The sequence below is a fragment of the Carassius auratus genome, chromosome 49, assembly GCF_003368295.1.
Source record: "Carassius auratus strain Wakin chromosome 49, ASM336829v1, whole genome shotgun sequence".
Classification (NCBI taxonomy): Eukaryota; Metazoa; Chordata; class Actinopteri; order Cypriniformes; family Cyprinidae; genus Carassius; species Carassius auratus.
This window is the reverse complement of record NC_039291.1, coordinates 3,317,867-3,336,835: the sequence shown is the minus strand read 5'-3', so window position 1 is coordinate 3,336,835 and position 18,969 is coordinate 3,317,867. Positions and strand designations below refer to the sequence as shown.

The 18,969-nt window shown below is 39.7% G+C and overlaps 1 pseudogene; it reads left to right on the top strand.

Moving 5' to 3' along the window:
- The first annotated feature begins 953 nt into the window (after positions 1–953).
- Positions 954–17,922, top strand: LOC113065897 (glycogenin-1-like; annotated as a pseudogene).
- The last annotated feature ends 1,047 nt before the right edge of the window (positions 17,923–18,969 follow it).

Genomic DNA, 18,969 nt, shown 5'->3' with positions numbered 1-18,969 from the left:
TCTGTATTCATGGAGAAATGAGTTTGAATTATTATTAGCAATAAATCCGTTTTTAAATTTATTCTAGAATTCTCAATTGATAAATAAAATAAAAACAATGTATACAAATCTATATAATCTATATTACATATCAATAGGCAATTGAAGGATTTACAAAAGCTTGAAATCATATGTTAAGGGCAGACAGGTTAAAATGTTACTTGTTGATCCTTCACGAATTCAGTTTAAAAAGTAAAATAGAAAAAATGACAATTGTTATGTATAATCCTCCTCCATGTTTATTGACGGTCTTGAGGTGAACCTCCTTCAGCAGCCAGAGGGGTATCTCATATATATATATATATATATATATATATATATATATATATATATATATATATATATATATATATATATATATATATATATATATATTCTTTCTCTTACAGGAGTTATATAGGTGTGCACAAAAGCACCTCAACATAATCAAGCAAGCAGGTGTGCAAAACAATTACATCAGAATACACAATCTGCTCTAAATAAACAGGTGCGCATACAACTATTTACACCTGTAAATAAAGTAGTAATTTAAAGCACACAAGCTTGAAATTAATTTAAAGGACCACTACATTCAGGTCAGCTCGGGGCCCCAAGCAATTGCTTGGTTTGCCTGCCTTGTTGCGACGGGCCTGTTCCTGTACACATAGGCCACTAGTGATATGATCACACAACCAAGTCACGTGTGCGTGTACTGACGGCGCTGAAGACGCGTTCATGCGGAGAGACACACGAGTCTTCCTGCAGGCGGCGCTCGTGCTTTGTCGCGTTCAAAATGTGGAAACCTATAAATTATGGTCATTTTAAAAATCCATAAATGAAAATCCATACCAGAAATCTTTAGAAAATAATTCAATAAAATACAATTTCCTGTAATAACAAAATACTTTTCTTTCTTTGATTAATATGTTACAGCGATGAGTAAAGTAACATTGATCACATTGCCACGCTGTGACATAAGAAATATAATATAATATATCAATAAATCAATTTTAAACAGTATGATGCTTGGTTTATTGTTAGCCAATTTTTGTTTGTGTATATATATATATATATATATATATATATATATATATATATATATATATATATATATATATATATATATATACATGTTAAACAGATTTGTATTTTGTATGTTTAACCATTAGATTAAAATATATAATTAGAGAATAGATGAATATAGCCCTCAGAAATGGCATCAAATAATATTGCAAACTCTTTTGGGGTTACTGGAATCTTATAATAATTATACTAATTTGATGGTTACAATTGAATAATTGTCTCAACAGAACAATACCACTGTTGTACAAGATTTATTCTAATATACTTGTATTGTTCAGAATAATAGATTTGTGTGTAGAAATGTTCTGTTTATAAATGAGCTTCCACATGAACCTGTTTATGAAAAAAAAATAGCTTAATCAAAATTACATATAAATGAATAAATAAATCCAAACATCCAAACGTTCCAAATTCAGTCAGGGGTTTTGTTTGCCATGTGCTGCTTTTTTCTGGAGGGGACTGATCCATGATGATGTAAAGCTGAGCAGATTTAATGACTGATTCTCAGAGAAAACCTATGATGGGGGTCTATAAATGGAAAATAATATAATACTCATCCCAGATTAAATTACATAGTAACATATAATATGTACAATACAGAGGAGGCAATAAACATTTGCTTCGATGTTTCAGTTTTTAAATACGTTTAAGTAAAACTGAGAGATAGAAGGGTAGCCACTGATGCCCACTGGGGTAGTTTTGCTAGTACATTTCTTAATATATCCCATTATATTGCATACACATGTAAAAGTAGTTTCTATTTTTCAAACTTTCAGACAAAATGATGTAATGAGCCCACATTTAATAATGTAAATGACACTCAGCCTATCTGCATGTATCTGGCATAGGGGAACAGGTATAATATATAATTATACATATTTATAATAGAATTAAGAAATAAATATCTAAAATAATTTAATTAATATTAATATAGTACGCATTTATGAATAAAAAATGCACAAATAAACCCTAACCAGTAGGTGGCATGAGACACCAATCAGCTCATTATATTCTATTCTATTCTATTCTATTCTATTCTATTCTATTCTATTCTATTAAAGTAATGTCTCAATATTGGTCTCATTATCAGGTAAAACTGCTGTACACAGAGTCTGTTGATTCAGTTAGTACAGCTGAAAAACAGTCCTAAATATCATCATTCTGTGGTGTGTTATTAACGATTATTAATATTTCGGACTCTCACCATTTAAGAACAGGGCTTTTCATGAACAATTTGTTAATTTGTTATAGGAAACATGCATCACTTGATTTTCCAGGAAATCCATTATGTTGTGATCTGTTGTGCATTAGCATAATAATGTGAAATCAAATTCATTAGACCGGTGTTATGTCAAACTAATATCTTTAGCAGAACAGGCATTTGTCACTCTGACCACAAACGATAGCTATGCAAGAGGAGCTATGGTGCTTGGAAAATCTCTTAGGAACCACAAGACTTCAAAAAAGCTGGTGGTGCTCATTGGACCCCATGTGTCCAATCAGACAAGGTACAACATGCTTAACTCCAGCCAGTTTTGTACTTTGAAACTTCGACTTCTGTGAAGACAAAAGATGACGTTTTTAATTGTCTTTAGGGCAGTTCCTCATAAGATCTTTGATGAAGTCAGGGTAGTGGATGTGTTGAACAGTGGGGACACAGCAACCTTAGCCATGATGAAGAGACCTGATCTGGGTGTCACGTTCACCAAGCTGCACTGCTGGACTCTCACAAAATATTCCAAATGTGTGTTTATGGATGCAGACACACTGGTGAGTTTGCATCATGATTTTGAACCAGTTCAAATTGTGCCTTGTCAAAACATGCATTAAATATTTCTAATGCGGTTTGTAATGTCATTTGAATTACATTATATATATATATATATATATATATATATATATATATATATATATATATTTTTTTTTTTTTTTATCAATGCAAATTTCTGAAAGTATTTGATTTATTCATCTAGAATTTATGGGATCTTGAGGTGAAATATGTTTCATTTTATATATAGCTATTTTGACTTTTTGTACACAATAAGACCAGAGATATGTATGAAGAAAATTTTAAAATTGCCTCAATTTGAACTTATTTTTGATGATTTTCATGAGGCTTTTCTGTTGGTTGTATAGGTGGTATCAAACATAGATGAGCTGTTTGACAGAAGAGCTGTCTGCAACTCCAGACCCCGGCTGGCCTGATTGTTTTAACTCTGGTTTGTTTGTGTTTCGCCCATCTAACGAAACCTACAGCAAACTTCTGAAGTATTGCACAGAGCACGGAAACTTTGACGGTATGTAAAATAGCACTATCAATTGGTTTTAGATTGTGTCAAAGCTCTAAATTTCAGTTGGAGCAAATGGCTTTTAGGGCATTGACAGTTTATTGTGTAGTTTGAAGCATTTTACATTAATATTCCTGGTCTGTCCATGCTGTCAAGGCGTTTCACACCAAGAACAAAAACTATAACATTGAGTATAATGAAAACATACTCGGTTACTAACATAACCTAACAATAATTCCCTTTGTCACGGGTGGAAGGAACACACGACAAGGAGAGCTCAAAATAAATTCCCCGGAGGGTGGATTTATCCCCAAACGTCGAACTGAAACTAGTAGAAAGGTGCTGAGTTGAGTAAGTGCTCTCCATGTGGGTTTCCAGTGGTCGGTGGTTCCATGTAGTGCTCGTGGCAGTGCTGATCGGCTACACACTCGTTTCAGGAAGGGAGAGGAGAATGCATGTTAGTTCCCAGTATAGAGAAGACCAGCCCTCCCTGGCCAAGCCTCGCACGACTTATCTGGCTGTGAGCGAATGAGCCTCAGCTGTGGCCGATCAGCCCATGATGAGTGAGTGCAGGTGCTCCTTGTCCATCTCCTGCTCCTGGAGAAAAATGCGAGAACAGTCAGGGGGAAACTGGGAGTGGGCGGGGAGTGACCCCTGACAGGCCTGAAAAAACTGACCAGATCTGCGAGAGTCCGTCCACATTGGTGTTGGCGGCCCCTGCTCGGTGGCGGACGACGAAATGGAAGTCCTGGAGGGAGAGCAACCACCGCATTACCCTGCCGTTAGTGTCCTTCGCCCTGGCCATCCACTGCAGGGGTGCCAGTACTTCCTTTTCCACCGTGGCATAATTCTTATCTGCCGTTGTCAGCTTCCTGCTAATGAATAATATGGGATCTATTTGCAGCAGGAAGGGGCAGCTGAAGTAAACTGCACGTAAGACCGGCTCTGCGGTCAGCGCCTGTTTAATCCCGCGGAATGCCTCTTCTGCTTCAGGGCTCTAAACCATGCACTCGGGCTGTCCCTTCCTGGTCAGGTCTTTCAATCGGGCAGCTAAAGAGAAGAAGTTAGGGATGAAGCAGAGATAATAACCCGCCAACCCTAGGAACACTCGTACCTGAGTTTTCATACAAGGTCCAGAGGTGGCATGTACGGCTTCTACCTTCTCCTCCTGGGGATTGATAAGGTCCCACCCTATCTGAAAGATCGAGCATGGAGATATATAGGGCACTTCACTTGGGGCGTTGGGTAACCGTCGAGCTCAAAGACCTTGTTGAGGCGAATTAAGTCATTTCAGAAGCAGAGGTTGCCATCGACCAGACTATGGCTCTCATATGGATCGAGTCAGTAATTGTTCCCAGAAAGGTGATACGTTGGCTTGTAGACAACGAGCTCTAGGAAAAATTGACTCTGAGCTCCATCTTCATCCACTGGAGATATCTTGTTATAGCCCTCAACCTCATAGCCCGGGCCGTCAACCATGGTGAGAGCATGAGAGGCAGATGTTTTCAGGCGGGCTGAGTAGGGGTGCACCACAACTTCGTACTCGAACTCTTTGTGGACCTCAGGGAAGAAGGGCGCGGCTCTCTGTGGACGGGCCTGGTGATGTCGCGGCAGGAACCACGCATCCAGACGGCTGCTTGACCGCTCCTCAGATGCAGACCACTCCAGACTGAGCTGCTTAACGGCCTTGGACAGGACACAGATAAGTTCATTTTCCAGTGAAGCCCTGGCTTCAATTGGCTAGAGAAACGGCAAGGGGTTGGGGGTGTCCTGGTTCGAGCCCATCCAGTCTTCTGCGTCCGAAGCTGCTATAAACATGCTGTCATCCAGTGCCTCATCTTTAGACCCACCAAATGAGACCAGGTTGTTCGCATTAGTGGAAGGATGCTGGTCTAGGTGGGAGAATCAAACGGGTGAAAACTTTCTCTGCGGGGAGACCGAGGCACGCAGGGGTTGAGCCAACTTGAGCTCAGTTTCCTCTGACCGCTGAAATCCTCTGCCCCACTGCTTCTTCCTCACAGGCTCCTGGGAGGAGAGAAACAGGATGGGGTGAGGAGCGGAGTCACTTTCTGAAAAGAAAGCTATCTGTGAACGCAGAGAGGCCAGACTCATATCCAAGCAATGTGGACAGGTAATGAGGATGTATTTGATTTATGTGGGGGACTTGCCCAGGCATCGCAGGCACTTATTGTCCCCTTCATTGACATTCAGGGGTGCCCTGAACTAACCACAACCGTGGCTCGACATTTGAAACAATGTGAAACAATTTGAAGTACTGACCAGGCTTGCAGGAGAGTTGCAAACTGATCCAGCTGCCAGAAAGCTGTGCGCCGATCGAGGCTACTCGGGAGTGGCAGGCTGAGGCGATGAGCAGAGAAAGCTATAGGGCTGCTCAGGAGCAGCGAGCTGTTAGGGAGTGGGGTGCAGGGAGAGGCGGCTGATCTGCGGCTGATCTGCTGCTATCAGGGGCGAATCTCGGCTGCTTGAGTGGCTTCAGGTCTCGGATCCAGCGAAGATAGATCTGTCGTTGCTGAAGAAGAATGTATCCTCAGTGAGACGGCCACTTATATAGTCTGTTTCCTTGCCTGTTTCTATTGAACTCCTTGAACCAATGGTCATGCAGTTTAACTGTATGATTGAAAAAGGCTTCAGAAATCTGAGAAAAATTACTTTTCCTGTAGCATCTAGCCTAAATGGCATATGATGCAGTACAAGTGTAATATTGAAAGGGAACTATATTAGCATCCACAACAATGAACAATAACGATTTGTTTATTATGAGTACAGACTGTAGTTTTGTCTTCTACCACTTTAAAAGCTCAAGCTTTGGCTGGATTCCAATTGGCTGTCCATGTTTTCATTCATCAGACAAAAACACTCTATTGTTCCTCTATTGTTGTTACTGGTATAGCTGTGGTATGAACCATTCTCATAGAATTAGAATGATTATTACAATTGTGTAACTTTAGTTATCATAATTGCTATTATTCTTGATGTAAACAGACCTTAAAGGTAAACACCACCGTTTTTCCACATTCCACTATGTTCTTCCCTCAGCTTAGATGAGTTGATTCATACCTCTCCCATCTCAGCACTTCGCAGCACTTACTATCATCACTCCTGAAAACTCCCCCTCCCCTCTCCCTCTCCATCTCGCTGCACACCTGCACTATTGGTTGGTAGTAGTTTGGGGAATTTTCATGAGTGATGATATTAAGTGCTATTAAGTGTTGCGAAGTGCTCTTCTGCCATACATTATAGTTTTCATTTTTTATGAAATGAAAAATTAAAGACAAAAAAATAAATAAATAAAAATATATATTTTTTATTAAAATTAATAAATAAAATCAAATACATTAAGTAATCAAAAATCAGAAAATGACCAGAAATAGACAAATAAATGTATAATTACAATTACATTAAAATAAATAATGCATAATATATATTCAAATAATTATTTACACATTCTTTTTTTATTCATTTTTCAATATTGAAAAACTCCTCATATAGACCACTTTATTAATGGCACTTTTTCTTTTTATTTAATTTTAGAGCTTAGACCTCATTCACTAATCCCTATAGTGAAAGGAGTAAACTAAATGAAGTAAACGAATTTGAGACTGATCTATACCATGTGCGTCAGAGAGCTGGAACAGTTAGGGCTAAAAGAGATCCAACTACAGCCATATTGTCCTACTGGGCATGTGCATGTCAATACTGCATTTTTTTTTTTCCAAGCTGAACAACAATTAATTACTTTATTTGCTTGATTGTGTTAGGTTAGGTTTAGGATTGGGCTAGTTAAAATCTAATGTAGCAAATTTAATTTATTGTTATTTTCTGCAGAAGCATCTTTATCACATATGTGTTTTAATAATAATTAAAAATAATATTTATAAAAAAATAACACTCACAATGACTTCATATTTTAATAATACATACCTCTGCGCCAGCTTTGTTGTTTTATCAGTGGTATTGTGGCAAATTCGTTTTGTAATGCTTAATATGTTCACAATCATTAAATACTATTAAAACACTGACAAAAAAAAACATATTACACATACTCATATAACACATATTTTTATGTATTTATTATTTTTAGTATCTTGAAACTCCCCCAAGCAGCGTTTTACGCTCAGATAAGATAAAAAATTGTCATAGTTAACAGCAATGCCACTTCAGTAAATAAGTAAAACATTAAACTGAGTTATTGAAAAAAATTATATATTTTAAATATTAATAATGCATGAAACAAACGTTAAAGCATAAATAAGAAAGATGTAAACTGCATCTCTCATTCAAACTCTTCCAGCTCGTCAGTCCACTCTGCACAAAGATGTAAACTGCATCTCTCATTCAAACTCTTTCAACTCGTCAGTCCACTCTGCACATTGCTTCATGGGAAATAGTGCTTCAGAGAGTGTACATCAGCAATACACTCAAAATCAGAGAGGATTGTGGGTAAAAAGTAGCGAATTAATGTAGGGAATAAACTTGTCCACCCAGAATTCGGACAACATTATAACATTTTTGACACCCAATATAGTGCACTATATACGGTTTCAGACACTGCTCATGAATCTTGTCTAGATAAAATTTAATTCCCATATTTATATCTCTGTTGAACCGGGTGCTTATCAAGTACCTTGCCTAGATTCAAGGCTAATCATGGCTGAATAGCCCATCAGATATATTTTTGATAGCTATAGTTTCTGAATTGATTCATCTTCCTGCATCAGCCCTTATCATTCCACCTCTCTATTGCAGCTGAAGCATCTCTGCATTTCCCCACATGCCCAGCATTTCGACGTGTGCTCACCTTACACACACACTGTCAGTGTAATTAAGCCTTCCCTTCCCTGTTTTCATCACAAAATTACCTCAAGAGAAAATGCACAACATACCCTCTCGAGTATTGCCCAACACAGCTGGTTCATAAGCCTGGCAAAGAGGAATTTGGCACGGGCGTCCTCAGCAAACAAAAGCCTTTTCAAGGCAACCCTGTTTTCCTTTTCTTTAGGAGCCAAGGGCCATTTTTCTAAAGCCACCTCTTGGTGAATGTGCTTGTTATAAAACTTTTATGGGTAACAGACAAATAGAGTGCATGTATCTTTTTCCCTATACTTAGTTTTTAAACTCGTTACTTGACAAAATGCAGAGTAATTGTTTGCATATGTCCGAGTGTGCGAGTTACTTGCAGATTTATGATGTATTGGTGTAAATTTCTGGACTTGTTTTTAGCTCCACGACACAGCGAGCCCATTCTCATGAGTCTGGCTGTGAGTTTGAGCATGACGGTCGAGGAACCAATTAGATTGCTGCATTGTGCGGGTGGGCTCTGCTTACATTATGGAGACTGGCACATTTTCAAAAGCCTGTGTATTATGCTTTTGTTATTCCACAGAATACATTGACTCTTTTGGACTGTCATAATTGCAGGTCACATAAATGCTACACAATATTGTCCGTCTGAGTTTTTGGTCTATTTTTGTCTTTGGTAGATTTGAAGTGACTGCTGATTGGTATCTGACATATCAGAGTTCTAATGGTGTGGTTATTTGCAATGATTGATTTATTTTTAGCTGAGATAGTTTTTTTGTGGTCATAACAGGGAAAGCTTGAACTCTTCTTGACTGTTGTCATGGTGTCTTGTGGTATTCTCTGCTCAATGAAGCTTTGAGTTTGGGAGAAAAGAACATGAGAAACTAGATAAAAATTTAAGAGGACAAACTGACTGGGGTTGTTAAAACTGCACAAATAACCATGTATCAACCAGGCATTTGTGTCTTTGCCATGGGCCATCCACTGGAGGGGGGCATGGTCTGTGATCAGTGTAAACTTTCACCTCAACAGATAATAACACATCTCCAGGATGGCCCATTTTATAACCAAGGTTTCCTGCTCCACTGCAGCATACTTGGTATTTGCTTGTTTTTAACTTAAAAAAAGTGAAAGTGACATGACATTCAGCCAAGTATGGTGACCGGGGAGCAGTTGGTGGTTCCATGCCTTGCTCAAGGGCACCTAAGTCGTGTTATTGCCGGCCCAAGATTCAAACCCACAACCCTGGGGTTAGGAGTCAAACTCTCTAACCACTAGGCCACAACCTGTGTATTACTACATCGTCCAGATAGGTGTCAGCATACTGTTAATGGGGCCAAAGCAAGATGTCCGTCATTGCGCTGAAATTTTGCCAGTGCCTCATGCGGCCCGAAGGGAAGGACCCGGTACTGCCAGTGCTCAGAGGGAGTGCTAAAGGTGTTTTTCTCTCAAGCTTGGGCTGTGAGGGGGACCTGCCAATAGCCTTTTGTCAGGTCCAGTGTAGAGATGAAGTGGGCCCTCCCTAGTTATTCAATCTGCTAATCTACTCGGGGCATGCGGTATCTGTTAAATGTGGACACTCTGTTGAGCTTATGGTAGTCATTACAAAACAAAGAAGGTGCCATCCTTCTTTGGTACCATCACGCAAGGGCTGGACCATGGGCTCCTGAAAGCTTTAAGGACTCATAGCTTAAGCATCCTTTGTGCCAGCCGGCTTCTGGGGCCCTGTAGGCCCACCGTTGGATGACAACCCCAGGGGCTTTCATCATTTGTTCTTTTAATAAAGGCATTACTCTGTTTATGATCTCCCTAACATGCTCAGTGGAGGTGCGAAGTGGGGATGGCTGTTGCTTCCAGGCCTCTTTTGCCATGTCCAGTAATCCTCAGAGTTGACGACCAAACAACAGCTCAAACGGGGCACTTCCAGTGGAGGCTTGGGGTACGTCCAGTACACAAAAGAGTACATATATCAGCATGTAGTCCTAGTCACAAGCATCCTCAGTGATCAACCGCCGGATCATCCATTTGAGTGTTTGGTTGAAGTGCTCACAGGCTGTGAGTGGGTCAACTCCATGACCAGCTTTGCCTTGGTCTTTCTTCTCCCCATCTATTTTCCACACAATATAAGAAACTATTCTGGACCACAAAATTGGGAGACGGGTGGGTCCAGGGAGGTGTTCTTTGCCATTGACCACTCTGCCCTGCCCGCCGTCCTCCAATTGTTCTTTCGTTAAGGAGCCTCCTTGCCCCATCTGCTGGAAAAGATCAACATACACAGTTAAGTTCTCAATCTGGGAATCATCCTCTTTTTTGCTCTCTTTCTGGGTGGTCTTCAGGTAGTGGGCTGCTCATGGCCATTGATTTGCACTTCCCTCTCTGGTGCACCTGTGGGCACTCGCTGGTGCATAATGCAGCCTGCCATCCAGGCTCACATTTCAGGAGGATTTCAATCAGTCGGCATAGGTTCATCCTGGTCTCCTGTTCTGAGGCTGTTCTCTGTCGCTCTCCTGGGGCTCTCTGGGGGTATTAGAGCCAACACTCTCCCCAACCCCTCTCTAGCTTGTATAGCTTCTGATAGTTCCAATGCCTCTACCACCTCCATGAGGATACTAGGATTGGTCATGCTGACATGCCCCCGATGCACCTGGTGTAGGTCTCTCAAGAGGCAATCTATCACCATACTTTCAGAGACATCATCCACCTGTGGATCACCTTGGAAGTACCACAAGTTTGCCAGCCTCACAAGCTGTGCTGCCTGCACTCGAATCAGCACATGGGGCTTGAATGCCCAGTCTTGGAATTTCTAGTTGGGACATAGCAGTAAGAGACCCACCCTTGCAAGGATTTCCTGTTTTAAGATGGCTTAATAGTTTGCAGATGTGGCAGACAGCAAATAGTAGACCCGTTGGGGCACCCCTGTCAAGAGAGGTGCAAGTAACTGTGCCCATTCAGCTTGATCCCACACCTCGCGACAAGCCACTACCTCAAATGTATGCAAATAAGCCTCCACATCATCTTGACTGGTGAGTTTGGTCAAGAGCTGATGTGTGGTTGCTCTCGGCTCTGGGAGGGGCACTCGTGCGGCTGCCTTGACCCGTAGGCAAACCAATTCCTCTGCATGCCAAGCATGGCTGACAACGAGCTGTGCAGTTGCTGCTGCTGGACTGACACCTCTGCCAAATGTCTAACAAGGTACTCTGCTGTGATGTTGTGAGTGTAGGTGGATTCGGGGAATAGCTTGCTTTTTCATGCGGTGGTGGTGAGAGTGTTGCTGGCTTGGCCTAGTTCTCAGTCGCTACCTAGGAAGAAGGAAACACACATTAGACAGGTCAGTGCACATTGAATACTCTTACCCCAAATGAGGTTTGCTGTGGCATTTATATCTCTCTCCTCCTGATGAGCTGATTGGGGGAAGCTGTCTCCAATCAGTGCAGCCATAATTGCTGTTGCCAGGGGCGATGCTAATTGAATGATGGGCTCCTCGTCACAATAAGTCTAAATCAAAATTCATTGTTAGGATGTTCTTTGTGATTGCCATGGAATTGTTAGGGTGTTCTGGGTGGTTCCTATGGCGTTGTTAGATTGTTCAGTGTGGTTACTATGGCATTGCCTGGGCATTCTCTGTGGTTGCTAGGGTTTAAGATGATTGTAAGGTTTTCTAGATAGCTTTAAGGGTGTTGCTATGTGGTTGCTAGGGTGTTATAGATGGTTGAAAGGTGATAATAGGTTACTCTAGATACAGCAGTTGTAAGGGCATTGCTAGGTGCTTTCTAGGTCATTTTTAGGTGATTGCTAGGATGTTCTGGGCAAGTTGTTCGGGTGTTGCTAGGGCATTACTAGTTGATTGCTAGATTGTAAGATGGTTGGTAGATAGTACAAATGGTTTCTAGGTGATTTATATGGTGTTCTGGATAATTGTAAAGCAGTTGCTATTGTAGATAGTTGTAAGGCCGTTGCTAATTTTTTGCTATTGCCTTGCTATGTGTTTGACAGGGTTTCCTGGAGGGTTATAAGGCAATTTATATGTGGTTGCTAGGATGTTCTGTATGATTGTAAGGGCATTGCTTGTTGTTGCTAGGGTGTTCTAGCTGGTTATACAGATGTTCTGTATGGTTGTAATGGTGTTGTTTGGTGGTTGCTACAGTGTGCTAGGTGATTAGATATTATTTGTAATGTAAAGTCATGCTTAAAAAAATTCAAAGTGACACTTTTTTGGGGGGGGGGGGGGTGGGGGGGTTGGGGGTGAGTGGTGAGGTTAAACTAATAAAATACAAAGAACAGTGAGCATGTTAAGTAATAATCACAGTGTCCAGCAGTTTTGAGTGTGTTTAGCGTCAGACTAATAAACCAGCCAAATCACTTCCAGTTTTGTTGGGCGTTCAGACAACTGCCATCCGTGGTAAAAGTATCAGTGTGTTCTCTTGTACCTGCAGAGCAGTTGAATCTCTGAAACGGTGAATTAAACAAGCATTTTTCCATTTCCTGGTTTATTACAGTCCTGATGACCTGAGGCTATCCTGTGGCCTTGTCCTCATCCTCTGCTAGTGTAAACCAGCCAGAGACTATGCACATTCCTGTTCAGATCATCCTCTCAAAATGAACCCTCCAAGACCGCAGTAATGTTTGTAGAGCCACTTGCACAAGGAAAGCCCAGGGGAGAACTCTGAACCCTGTTTCTGGGCACCTGAAGGCATGCCTAAATAAAATTACTCTAGATTGGTTTGGTTGGTACACTAGCATGCTTTGCAAACACATAAATCATTTGTTATTGCTCCAGCATGTTAGTTCATCTGCAGTAGGCATGTAGCATTATTAGGTGAGTTTGAAAATGTCTTCTTTGTCTAGCAGTGTGGATGCTGCATATGGTTTGTACTGACTATATTCATTTCCTTATAGCATGCACATGGCCTGTCCTAGGGCAAATATTCATGTGTTTTAGTGCCGAGGATGGCACTGGATTCTAAGCGCAGCCCACAGGTTAACAGCTAGATATTGAAAAAATGAATTTGCTAGATAACAATAACCTTATGGGTTGGCATGAAATGAAAATTCATCATTCCTGTTTTCCAAATGGATATTATGGATCTTATTGTAAAAATGTATCCATGCATATGGTTTAATAAATTTTTTATCAAAATATCATAACTCAATCTTTTAACAGGCTTGGTGACATAGAGTATGTTGGACTTCTCCAATCATTTAGTCCTCTTAAATCCTGCCTCTTTATTTTATACATTCAGCCTCAAGTTCGCATTCAGATCTGATTCCATACATCAACAACTGATAGATAGAACAAAGTCAATTTCTGAAAGCCAGCACTTCTGTTTCATTGTGATTTTAAATTTCACAATCATCAGGAAAAAAAAAAGCAAAATCAATAAGCTATACTAAATTTGGCATTGTTTTTCATTGATTGATTGATTGGTTGGTTGGTCGATTGATTTTTATTAAATCCATTTTTTAAATCTTTGTTTTAATCATTTTTACTCTCTGTTTTCCCTGAATCTGAGCATATCAAACCCTGTTTGTTATAATAAGGTTCCATTAGTTAACTATATTAGTTGCATAAATACTTTTTGTTGATTGTTTGTTAATTTTAATTTATGTATTAACTAACCTCAAGTAATGAGATCTTATTGTTAAAGGGGAGGTGAAATGCTCGTTTTCACTCAATATCCTGTTAATCTTGAGTACCTATAGAGTAGTACTGCATTCTTCATAACTCCAAAAAGTCTTTAGTTTTATTATATTCATAAGAGAAAGATAGTCTGTACCGATTTTTCCCGGAAAAAACACGACCGGCTGGAGGCGTGGCGTGTGGGCGGAGCTAAAGAATCACGAGCGCCAGTAGGCTTTTGCGTTGAGAGGGTTTGGAAGCTGTGACATTACCGTGAGGGAAAACCCATCATCCAAAACAAACCATGGCTAACAGTCAGATTCAGCCGTTTATTTATGATCCAGAATCAGATCCCGAGACTGAAACTAAACGAGAGCAGCAGCAGCAACGACTCGCTCCGAGCTGGGCTCGAACCCGGGTCTCTGGCATGGGAGGCGGATGCACTAACAAGGAGGCAGAAATATTTGAAGCAGTTTTACTCACCGCATGCGGTTCCAACACACGATCGTGACCCTTTTTCGTTGGGATTGCATCATCCTTAAGAAATAAACGATACGCAAATCCAGCGTCAAACTGGACCTTGTTTGTAAAATGCAGGGAACAAACACAAACACTTGCACAACTCCGTTGATGCTCTGTAAAAATAAACTCCATCCACTGGTCCCTTAATGCTGTTTTTTCTTTGGTAATCTGTGCAGGGTTGTCTTGCCCTGGCAACCAAAAACACACTCCTTTTCTGACAATTCGGTCTCTCGCTCTGATCAGTGAAGTCTGTTGTGCTCTCAGTGCTCTGCTATACGGGAGCGCGCGCTCTTCCGGCAGAAGTGCCTCAGGACCCATATAAGGAAATTCCGCTCCATCTAACGTCACACAGACACATACTCGAAAAAGCTTTCCGAAACTTGTGACAAACCGGAAGGAGTATTTTTGGAACAGAAATACTCCTTCAAACGTACAACTTAATTTTTGAAACTTTGTCCATGTTTAGCATGGGAATCCAACTCTTTAACAGTGTAAAACTCAGTATGCATGAAATAGCATTTCACCCAGAAGCTGTTAAACTAAAATGAAGAGAGAAAAAAACACTATAAGGGTATCATAAAAATGTAATTCTATATAATTGTATGTTATACTATAATGTTATGTTATCTAAAGCCATACAATACCATAGTGTGAATAACATACTAATGTCAGATTTATTTTGCCGTAAATGTTTCATGACAGCCATGTCACTATCCATTTCCATTGTATGGAAAATAAGAACGGCTGTTATACAGTAAATAACTCCTGTTGTGCTCCATGAAAAAAAAAAAAATCATGTAAGTTTCAGAAGATATGAGGATGAGTATATAATAGGCAAATTTTCATGTTATGTTAACCAGCTGTCTGCATTTCTGCAGGCGTGCTATTAATATTTGCTGTGTCCTCCTACACTCCTGGATTCTGTGTCCACCACGGCACTGTACAGCAGACTAATTAAAGCTAATTTAACAGCCTTTCACTGTTTGTTTTTAACAGTGCAGCTATTTCAGCGTCTGTGTGTGCTTAGTGCAGTATGCATCATGCTGTGAGATGTATATCTCTGTGTCATGTGACTCTGTGGTGGTCGTCGTGTCTTCAGTGACCTTTGAACAAGCATGCAGGAACTAGGCTCTTTCAGAGCATGACCTTTTTAAGATATGTGGGGTCTTTTTTCAACTAGTAAGCATCTGGACACATTCCTTATACTCTGTATACTCCTCAATTTTTGAAGAGCACTTATTTTCATTCACTGTCCTGATTTAGTGTATTATGTGACATTCACTATGTTGTCAGCAGTTTTGGACAATGTTTGTCTCTGTCTGAACAGATATCATCACATATGACTGTGTGAAACAGAAAATGAGTCAAAACCAAAGATATGTATATGTAGATTCCTCATTAGCGACTGTTTCTATGGGCCGCAATACATGTGCTATGCGCCATATAAGGGTCAAGTTCAAGTCATTCACCATAATATCCGATGTTCTACGAACCCTCGAGTACGGTGCACGAGAGAGCTCAAGGTGTTGTTGTGTAGACCTAACTAACACCATACAACAAGATGAGCGTTAGCCAACACAACATTAAAAGTTACCAGTGTTTCAAAACTTCTTGCTGTGTTCTAAATTGCACTAATAATAACTGATAAATGAAAGAGAGCCACTGTAATTCCATTTGTTCAACAGGAGGAGACCAAGGAGTTCTGGATGGCTTCATCAACAAACACCTTCCCTTCATCTATAACATGAGCAGCATAGCCATCTACACGTACCTTCCAGCGTTTAAACAGTGAGTGTGACACCTTGACTTCAGCCGTGGCTCGACACTCTGTCACTGACGCTGGCCGTATGATGGGACGGTAACAAGACACACACACGGATCAAATGAAGGCTGCTTATGCTGTAACATCGTGTTACAGGAGCTGAGGAAGAAGAGTGTGAGACAGGCTGAGAGTGCGAGGGTCACAAATTGCATATGCTTACACCATATTTAAATATCATTGTGTATTGTCCATTTCCAGGACTTTTAACCAGTAAAATCCTGAAATCCTACTTGACCTCAAAGCATTTTATTTTCAGCTCAGCATTGAAATGCATTGATATACGCTATGGATGCCTGCTATCTTTTAGGAATAAATGCTGAAAATGTGTTTCTGTCCACAGATTTGGTGCAAATGCAAAGGTTGTGCACTTCCTGGGCGAGATGAAGCCATGGAGCTACACGTATAACCTCACGCAGAGGAGATTGAGAGGAGACGTGCAGGCCTCGTCTCAGCCTGGCTTCCTGCTGCAGTGGTGGGCTCTGTACAGCGCCGAGGTGCTGCCCGCTCTGATCCGAGAGTATGGAGACCAGCGCTTCAACTCCGGCTGTGAGGTCAGGCCTAACACACTGAACAAGAAAAACACTGTCTACATGGCCATGTCCTAACTGTCAGACTTAAATCATTTTTTGTTGTTGTTAACTGTATTAAGATACATTATCCACACGGCTATTTTATATATTTATGTTTATATATCACACTTTTAATTGTAGTCTCTCTCATACAGTATTTTTTTTTCATCACTGTGAGAATGTTGTTCAAAGAAGGATATTTTGTTAGGGATTTACTTAACCTGTTAATTGTCACCCCGTCCCGTATACGGGACACCTACGCACCTACGACTCCTATCACATTTTAGAAATCATCAGAAGTTATATATCACTTGAAAACATAAAATCTCAAAATTCATCCTTTAAAACCCATTTTAAAATCAGACATTGCATTACCATGTAAATGGCACATCAAAATCATGTTACAAAATGTTTTCAGTCATGAATTATAAAAATGTAGGTTTGTATCATGCACATTCAAGTCTATCTTCAAAAACGTGAGAGACAGTTAACAGGTTTTAAAATAAATAATATTTTTTCCATGTCTTGAATTTTTTCCCCAAAATACCATTTTGTTTGGGATTTAAAATTAGAAAATTACAAACAAAAATTTCTCACAATTTCTACAAAATCATTGTCATAACTAGAAAATGTAAATTCATTTGATATAAAATCACAGAAATCACACTTTTAAATCTTGTATATCTAGGTTTCTTCAAAACTGCAAGATTCCTGGTTCTATTTTCCCACAAAAAAAAAAAAAATATATATATATTAATAAATAAATAAATAATGAATATAAATCAAGCTCAATAAAAGCTTGGGCAGAAACTAGGAAAATAAAAATTCATGTTAAATATCAATTGTATAAACAGACTTTTAAACGTACAAAACTGAAAGATTCCTATATTGAATGGAGTTCATTAATGTGATGATTTTACTTGGACGGTTCTGTTGTTGGCAGGAGGAAGCTGTGGAGAGCGAGGAACGTGTTCAGCCGCTCGTGTCCTCCGCGGAGCGCCGGCATCTCTGGGAACAGGGCCAGGCCGACTATTTGGGAATAGACTCTTTTGACAACATTCAGAAAAAGCTTGATGTTTTCCTGAAATAGAAAGTCAAAAACACACAAATTTGAGAGGGTATTCAGCTATGCAAGACTCATCACACTCTCCATCTTCCTCATTCAAACATTTATTACTAGTTGCCAGAACTTAACTTTTGAACCTTGTGCAAAATGTGAATTCTGAAGGGCATGGCAACTAAGGGAGTTTGGGGCCAGCTTTTTCTTTCACATACTCAGTGTCCATGTTTTAAAGACGCAGTCCAGTCATTTTTTGGACTTATACTGACACCTGGTGATCTGGATTCATAATCATACAGTAGGAAGATTTTTCAGTCACCAATACCATTGTACAAACTCTTCAGTTTACAATGATGGATATATTTTACACACAAAAGTCCAGGAATGGGGTTCCTGAGAAACCCAGCTACTACTGATGGTATTGAGGTGACATGTTCAATGTACACAAAACAGCTTTTATTAGTCTACTGGTGTAACAGGAGTGAGCTTTATCACATGTGTACATGATTTTAAACATTTAAAAGTCATTTTCATTTTGTTAGGGGCGACAGCTTTTTCAATGAGGAAGAAAAAAATAAAAGTGTGCCTTTAACTAGAGCACATCATGTTGCCAGTTCCAGCACTTTTAAATGAAATATTTAGACTTTTTTTAATGAAGAGAATCAAATTTGGGATATGTGGCTGTATTTTTTAATTCTCTTTTAATTCGCACAGATTCCCATAATCACATTAAGTCATTGATTGCCTTAATGTTTTACTTATTAAAGGCTCAATATGAATGTCAAATTTGGTTGATCTATTGTTTCATCACCATGTTCACTTGTTGTTCTCTGGTTTACAACGGTTTCTACTGTTTTCTCATTCTGCCATCTATTGTCACATGTCTTCATTTTCATATCTTTGTCTGTTTGTATTTTTGTATCCCTGTTTTATTTGATTCAGTGTTACAGGGTCTTTGTCCACACTGACTACAAAATAAATCTTTCAAAATGATTATATGTGATATTTAATCTTTATTTTATAGTTGTATTAATGTAAGTTTGAGAGCCAGGCAAATTTACTGTAATAGACAATCCATAAAATATTACATGAAATATACTTATAGCTATAGCTATATTTTGTGTGTGTGTGTGTGTGTGTGTGTGTGTGTGTGTGTGTGTGTGTGTGTG